Genomic DNA, 8,580 nt, shown 5'->3' on the forward strand with positions numbered 1-8,580 from the left:
CAGGCCCCACAAATAACCCAGGGGTGCATTTTAAATAAAAGGGCACATTCTACTCATGTAAAAACGCACTGATTCCCCGGACCATCCGCAGGCCGGATTTAGAAGGCGATTGGGCCAGATCCGCCCCCCGGGTCTTAGTTTGCCTACCCATGTCTTAAAAGTTTTCATCCTTGTTTCATTGATGAAGAAGCAAAAGGGATCTCTGACTCACCCACAGGTCTTTGTCCCTGGACCGGCTGCTATTGAAAAGATCCAAGATTGGGTTGGGGTGGGAAAAGCAAGCTCACAGCCGACCCCCAAAACACTTCCACAGCTTGTGCTGCCTGTTCCGTCTGCGTCTTTGTCCTTTGTTTTGTGTGGCGCCCGTGTTGTGATGATTACAAAAGTCAGATCTGATAAGTGGCGGCTGGCATACAAAAGCACCTGTATTTTCCACGGAAAGGGATGGGCAGGCGGTTGGGCAGCCTGGCTCCGTGGCAGAACATCTGCTTTGCATGCGGAAGGTTCCGGGTTCAATCCCCGGGTTCTCCAGGGATCCAGCGGATCTGTCAGTCCCGGATTCCCGCCGTTGCTCGTTTCTCCCCCAACTCTTCCATTCAGTTCTCTGGGATTCTGCAAATCCGGAGGGGAGTCCCTATAGCGCCTCTTATCATCATCATCATCATCATTTTTAATTTGTATACCGTCTTTCTATCGTACAATACACAAGGCGGTTTACAAGCTGAAGGAACAAAAAATGTACATCTTATAACAATCTAACGCGATACAAAAATGTGATAATAAAACATAACTTTGAAATAGGCAACCTGCATCAAAAAGTAACATTCAACAATCTTTAAAGGTAAAGGTAAAGGGACCCCTGACCATTAGGTCCAATCGTGACCGACTCTGGGGTTGCGGCGCTCATCTCACTTTACTGGCTGAGGGAGCCGGCGTACAGCTTCCGGGTCATGTGGCCAGCATGACTAAGCCGCTTCTGGCGAAGCAGAGCAGCACATGGAAATGCCGTTTACCTTCCCGCCGGAGTGGTACCTATTTATCTACTTGCACTGGTGTGCTTTTGAACTGCTAGGATGGTAGGGGCAGGGACCAAGCAACGGGAGCTCACCCCGTGGCGGGGATTCGAACCGCCGACCTTCTGATTGGCAAGTCCTAGGCTCTGTGGTTTAACCCACAGCACCACCCGAGTCCCTCAACAATCATTAGAATAGTATAAAATAATAATATCAACATATAAGAGTTAAATAGAATTCCACTCAACAGTTACAATAAATAATATCTAAACTATAATCAATAAAACAACGGCAAGCCACAGTACATAAAACAATACACATTGAGAAGCAGAAACTAGAGGGTAGAGCAAGGCAGGTTGAAAAAGGCCTTGCCTGATGGAGTCTCTCCCCTCACAGGTCTTCCTCCTTCTGGAAATTCTGGCAGCCGAGCTAGGGCCAAATGTCTTGATCTGCTTCCCTTTGGACCACAGCAGCGAGACTGGGAGGGGGGTCCTGCCATCTGGGCAGCCCAGGACTTCCATTAACACTGCCCAGGCTTGCACCCCAGCAGTGATGCTAATGCAGTGGTTTGACTTCACCGCCAGAGGCAGCGAGACTGGTGACTGGGAGCGGCCGCCGAGACCACATAACACCTGTCTTGAAAGACCTACATTGGCTCCCAGTACGTTTCCGAGCACAATTCAAAGTGTTGATGCTGACCTTTCAAGCCCTAAACGGCCTCAGTCCAGTATAGCTGAAGGAGCGTCTCCACCCCCATCATTCTGCCTGGACACTGAGGTCCAGTGCCGAGGGCCTTCTGGCGGTTCCCTCCCTGCGAGAAGCCAAGTTACAGGGAACCAGGCAGAGGGCCTTCTCGGTGGTGGTGCCCACCCTGTGGAACGCCCTCCCATCAGATGTCAAGGAAATAAACTATCTGATTTTTAGAAGACATCTGAAGGCACCCCTGTTTAGGGAAGCCTTTAATGTTTAATAGATTATTGTATTTTAATGTTTTGTTGGAAGCTGCCTAGAGATAATTTCGTCAGGCATCACAGTGGGCACCGCAGAAGCAGGAAAGAGGAGAATCGCCAGCTTTTTCTTCTTCTGGGGCTCTCTTGCCTTAAGCAGCAGCTGTGCACAATGAGTGAACAGATTGACTTTTTCTCCTTGCAGGGAGATCTAATGAAAGGTAAATAATCACCTGCAAAAGAAAAAGGAAAAGTCTCGTTTGCTGGCTCTACCTAAGTTTTAGCAGCACAGGAGCCCTGCAAGATATAAAGAGTTGGCCACACCTAGCACGGCGCCTGTGCCGCATTAGGAACAACACGTCAGTTTATTCTCTGCATCTGGGTCAGCAAACAAGTCTCCTCTAATTTGCTTTATTTTTAAAGTTATTTACTTTTACGTCAAACGAGCCTATAAATCTCTTATCTGGGACCATGCCTGATGTAGATGAAGAAGGGGGGGCCACCCAAACCATTGTGAGAGGCCTTTTATCAAATGGACGGCTCATTAAACTCGTTACGCTTCTAAAAGTGATGAAGAGAGCCGAGCACAGCTGTGGATACAGACTGGATAAATAAATACACATTAATAGGAGGTGGGAGCCCGGCCTGATTTCATGTCCGCAAAAGGGGAACATTGGTGGGTTTCTGTGAGGAAACATAGAGGATTGGGTTTGTTTCTCTCTCTCGGTTGTGTAATCTAAGTTCTGGGGAAACTGTGTTTTGTATTGCCTTGGTGATAAACATAAATATTGATTGAATGAAACCTTGCACATTATGTGAGGGGGTCAGGATGTTAAATGAAATTCAAAGGAGCGCAAGAGGGCAGAGAGGCATATTCTCTCGCCGTAGTGCCTTTTATTCCTGGACTTGCTATAATAATGTTTTTTATAATAATTTTATTATTCCTACTCCGCCCATCTGGGCTATCATCGCCATCATCATAAATTTACTGCATTTATATCCAACTTTTTCTGCAAGGAGCTCAGGGTGGCTGGCGGGCATGACTCCCCCCCTCCCATAGCTGTCAACTTACAGATTTGAAAATAAGGGACCAGCAGCCTCAAAAATAAGGGATCAGCAGCAAAAATAAGGGATCAACAATTACTTTGATAAAATACATATTTTGTTGCGTGCAAATGGCTTTAGTTACCTATTAGGTCCATAAATTACCATATAGCATATATTCAACACAAAAAACAGCAAAAATTTGTTGTTGACAAAGGACAACTGGACATAGAAAGGGCCCCATTACCTTCAGTAGCTAATTTCAGGGACATCATCAATAAGGGACAGCAGCGGGACATGGCGCTGGGATAAGGGACTGTCCCGCCAAATAAGGGACGCTTGACAGCTATGCCCCCTCCTCATTTCATGCCCACAACAGCCCTGTGAGGTAGGTGAGGCTGAGATGTAGGCCCAGTGAGCTACATGGCCAAGTGGGGATTCGAACCCTGCTCTCCCAGGTCCTAGTCCGACACTCTAACCATTGTGCCACACAGCCTTATAAATTTCCACCTCACCGTTTAGCTCAAAGAATTCTCAAGATGGCAGAGATGTAGACAGATAGATAGATGTTTTGTTTTTATTTATTTATTGAATTTATATACCTGGAGGTCTCAGGGCAGCTCACAGAACAAAAACAAAATATAAAATCAAATATAAAAAAACAACCCAATAGGAAGGCTTTTGTTGTTATGGATTGCTGTATATGCTTGCCTGTTCAATTTTAAGCTGTGTTTGTCTATTATTTTCTATTAGTCTGAATCTTCTTTCTCTCCAAGGTGGAATGCAAACTGATCAGTTAGATAATGTGGGTTCTTTACTAAGCCTTCATTCTGATTTGCTTGCAGGAAGGTTAGACGATGCTGTGTCAAAGCATCATCCCACACTTTCCAGTGCATTTCCAGGGGGCCGCATTCTGTTCTGGGCAATGTTTCAGGGGCCGCATCCTGGTGGTGGGCGGAGCCAGCATCAAACACAAGCAGAAGAGCAATTCAATGTTAAAAGTCACCATTGTACATGGGTAGGCAAACTAAGGCCCAGGGGCCAGATCCGGCCCAATTGCCTTCTAAATCCATTCCGTGGACGATCCGGGAAACATTGTGTTTTTACATGAGTAGAATGTGTGCTTTTATTTAAAATGCATCTCTGGGTTATTTGTGGGGCATAGGAATTCGTTCATTTCCCCCCCCAAAAAATATAGTCCGGCCCCCCACAAGGTCTGAGGGATAGTGGACCGGTCCCCTGCTGAAAAAGTTTGCTGATCCCTGCCTTTGTTCCTGCAGATATTCACCCCCCACTGAAGGAGGTGAGGACAGGTGACCCCACCTAGGCCCAAAGTTACCCCCCCTCAATAATCATCCCAGGCCTCAAAACTCTCCAAATTCCTTTTGTCTTCTAAAAGTCCACAGCTAAAGCTTTCCTCTGCTTTTCTCACAAGATGATGTGCATAGGTGTAATGGTTCTAGGGGTTGCTTGTGCGTAAATCGGCGCCACACCTGGCTGGGTTGCCTGAGTGAACCTTTTTCCGTCCGGACAGCCACTTGCCCGTGGCTGTCTCAATCGCTGGCAGAATCCGTCCAGCAAAGAAGCTCTTTGACGCCTAGTCTCCGCCTGCTCTCCCCGCGCGGAAGCCTTCTGCGCAGGGAGGGTGTGGGCAGCGGAGGACCCGTGCTCTCCCCGCTGGTCTCCGGCGAGGAGTCATGGAGCCACCTCGCCGATTCCCCCATCTGCCCCCCTTCTCCACTAGTGTCACGCTGATTTCCTTCCCCAAAAGATGGGCTGCTTCTCTCCCTCCCGGTACGCTCTCCGGAATCCCTCTGGAGCCCTCCCTCTCCCTCTGGCTCCGATGGCAGTTCCATGACAATAGGCAAAACGTTACTTTTATCAGCACAAGAAGGCTTCAAAAAGGCTTCCCCTTTCCTGGGAAGGGTCCCAAGACAGGAGCTTTCTGTTCATGCTCAGGGGAACTCATGAGGCAGGACTCTAGAGGAGGAGGAGAAAAGGGAGGGAACTGGAAGGGGAATATATGCTCTGTGCAAATGACTGTGAACTCGTGCTTGTTTGTGAACTATCACACTTGCTCCTTCTACCAGTTCATGGATGGTAGAAATAAAGCTTTTTCTCCGAAACTATTCCTTGAGTCTCTGTTGACTCCTGTCTCCCTTTCCCGGGCGCAATATTTTTCCCACCCGAGGGCAAAGCCTCGTAAGGCTACACCCCCCCACCCCCGATCTCTACCCTCTTTGCAGGCAAGCCAGAGACAATACCAAAATTTTGGGACACATTTCAGCCAGGCAGAAGCCGGGGAGACAAAGACTGTGGGAGACAAGAGTCCTGAGAGCCAGGCTGCAAGGCATGGAGGGCCGCATCCAGGCTGTGGGCCTGAGGATCCCCAATCCTCTTAAAACACAAATAGACATTGTAAATGGATCTGAAATGAAAAAGTGGGGTTGGGGGAGAAGTATTTGCCAGCCTGGTGCCCTCTGGATGTTTTGGACTACAACTCCCATCAGCCCCCAGCGATGGGAATGCTGGGGGCTGATGGGAGTTGTAGTCCAAAACATCCAGAGGGCACCAGGTTGGCAGAAGCTAAAGGAAAGCTTTCACTGGACAGATGCCACCTTGCCAAATGCATATATTGGTGACTTTCCCCTGGAATATATGAAAAATGTCTATATTTTTCCCTTCAAATGCCTACGTTTAAAGAGTCCCACTTATCTTGCCTCTGGCACTCACTGAAAATTGTAAGGTTACTTACTAAATAAATAGGAATATGTTAACAGCAACAACCTCTAAAGGGGCCTGTTTCTTTGATTCTGGAAGCAAACTGATGAAAAACTAGTGGATGCCACACGGCTGCATTTACGCAAATCATTTTCCCTGAAGGCCAGAAGGCCTGGGATATAATGTCGGCTTTAGGAACATTTTATCCCCGCTGCCTTGGCCCAGATTAACGGAGTAGCTAAACACTCTCCAGATAAGGTGGGCCTCACATCTGCTAGCTTTCCCAAAGAAGCGTGTGCTAGAAAGAAAAATAATTAAATGGGTGTGTCCTGCTTTGATGTAATTCAGATTAACCTTTCCTGTTAGTAGCTGTTTTAAGGAAACATGCATCTCTCCAAGCAAACAGCCCCAATTTCCACAGCCCCCCGTCAATCTCACTTCTCTAGGGGCAACTGATGGTGGAAGAGGGCAACTGAGACTCCTCAGGCAAGGCAGATTTGGCCCTGGGGCTTCCTGGCTGCTGGTCCTCACTGAAACAATAACAATAACAATAACAATAACAATAACAATAACAATAACAATAACAATAACAATAACAATAACAATAACAATAACAATAACAATAACAATAACTTATTTATATCCCGTCCTCCCCAGCCAAAGCCGAGCTCAGAGCGGCTAACAGCAGTAAAATAACACAACATTCTAAAATCATTTCATTATAAAATCAGTTATAATAAAATTACTATCATGGTCCCCCAGTATGAAATATCAGAGACCCTATGATCAGCAGGTGAGGCCTTCTTGGTGCTCCTGCCTCCAGTGCGGGAGCTGATTGGTTGGTGTGTTGAGCTGTGACGGGGCCTTCTCAGTGGTGGTTCCCCATTCGTTGAATTTCCTCTGTGGCAAAGTGTGCCTGCCATTTTCATTGACGATTTTCATGGGGAATTTGGAAACATCCCTGTTCACTCAAGCATTGGGTGGCTGGAAGATAATGTTCCTGGCAACCCTGAAACCAGTGGAAACCAGTTGCAGGGGGTTGGACTAAATGACTCTTGGGGTCCCTTCCAGATCTACAATGCTATGATTCTATGATTAGTAGTATATATTTATTTAAACCCCGCCTTTCTCCTTGACAGCATCTCAAACCAACTTACAGATAAAAAAAGGAACAGCTAAAGTATGGGGGGCAATTGTTAAAAAAACGATTAAACATTAAAAGAATTAAAACTAACTCTTCATCTAATATATTAAAACCCTACAAACCAGCACAACACCAGCCCTTTCATTAAAAGCAGTCAGTTCCCCAAAGCCTGCTGGAATAAGAAAGTATTTACCTGCTGGCAGGACAGCAAGGAGGCAGCCAGTCTAACTTCTTGAGGCAGAGAATTCCAAAGTCTGGGAGCAGCCACCAAGAAGGCCCTGTCCCATCTCCCCTCCAAGTGTGTCTGTCAGGGTGGCAGGACCGAGAGAAGGGCCTCCCCTAAAGATCTTGAAACCTGGGCAGTTTTGTACGAGGGGATGCCATCTTTGTTATTGATAGGTTTGCTGCTTGGACTGCTTTGGGAGGAGTGATCCCTTCATGGATCACTGCCTTGCCGTGGCGAAGGGGCTTCAATAACTCAGAGAAGCTATGAGCTATGCCGTGCAGGGCCACCCAAGATGGACAGGTCATAGTGGGGAGTTTCGACCAAACCTGATCCACCTGGAGGAGGAACCGGCAAGCCACTCCAGTATCCCTGCCAAGAAAACTCCATGGACAAAGACAACAGGCATGGAAGTGAGAGCTGCACCATAAAGAAGGCTGATCGCCAAAGAATTGATGCTTTTGAATTCTGGTGCTGGAGGAGACTCTTGAGAGTCCCATGGACTGCAAGAAGATCAAACCTCTCCATTCTGAAGGAAATCAGCCCTGAGTGCTCCCTGGAAGGACAGATCCTGAAGCTGAGGCTCCAATACTCTGGCCACCTCATGAGAAGAGGAGACTCCCTGGAAAAGACCCTGATGTTGGGAAAGATGGAGGACACAAGGAGAAGGGGACACAGAGGAGGAGATGGTGGGGCAGTGTTCTCGAAGCTACCGGCATGAGTTTGACCAAACTGCGGGAGGCAGTGGAAGACAGAAGTGCCTGGCGTGCTCTGGTCCAGGGGGTCACGAAGAGTCGGACACGACTAAACGACTCAACAACAACAAGCTTGTAAATTCTATTGTTGTTTTTGTTGTTAACTGCAGAGATTTTTTAAATACTGGATAGAATCTAGGTATCTGCACTTTCCGGAAACAGGCTGAATAATTTTTTCTGAGCTGGGAAATGGATCTTTAATGCAAACATCCAATTGTTAGGGTTTTAGCCCTGTTTTAAACGTATGTGTTGGGATTTTTTTTGCACTTTAAACGGGTTTTTAATTATCCTATATTGTGTGTGAACCCCCTTGAGGCGGCAGGTGATTATTAAAACGATAATCATCACACCCACTGGGATTTGTATTTTATTTTCTTTCTTTCTTTCTTTCTTTCTTTCTTTCTTTCTTTCTTTCTTTCTTTCTCTTTCTTTCTCTCTCTCTTTCTTTCTTTCTTTCTTTCTTTCTTTCTTTCTTTCTTTGGGTTTGTGTGTGGAGACAAGCATATGAGGCAACATGTGAAGCTTTTCCCTAGCGATAAAAAGGGAGCAATAGGCTTCGGGTGTCGCGCCACAAGGCACAGCAACAAGACCGCCGTCCTTTCAAAAAATAAAGAAATAAAGAAATTAGCAGCCTGGCTTGTTCTCACTTGCTCCAGCGAGTGAGGGCAAAGGGAAGCGCTTCCGGTGCCTTCAGCGGAGGCAACTGGGCATGCGTCAGAGATCGGCGCATGCT

This window comes from Podarcis erhardii (assembly GCF_964252035.2).
Source record: "Podarcis erhardii genome assembly, chromosome: 7".
NCBI classification, from domain to species: Eukaryota; Metazoa; Chordata; class Lepidosauria; order Squamata; family Lacertidae; genus Podarcis; species Podarcis erhardii.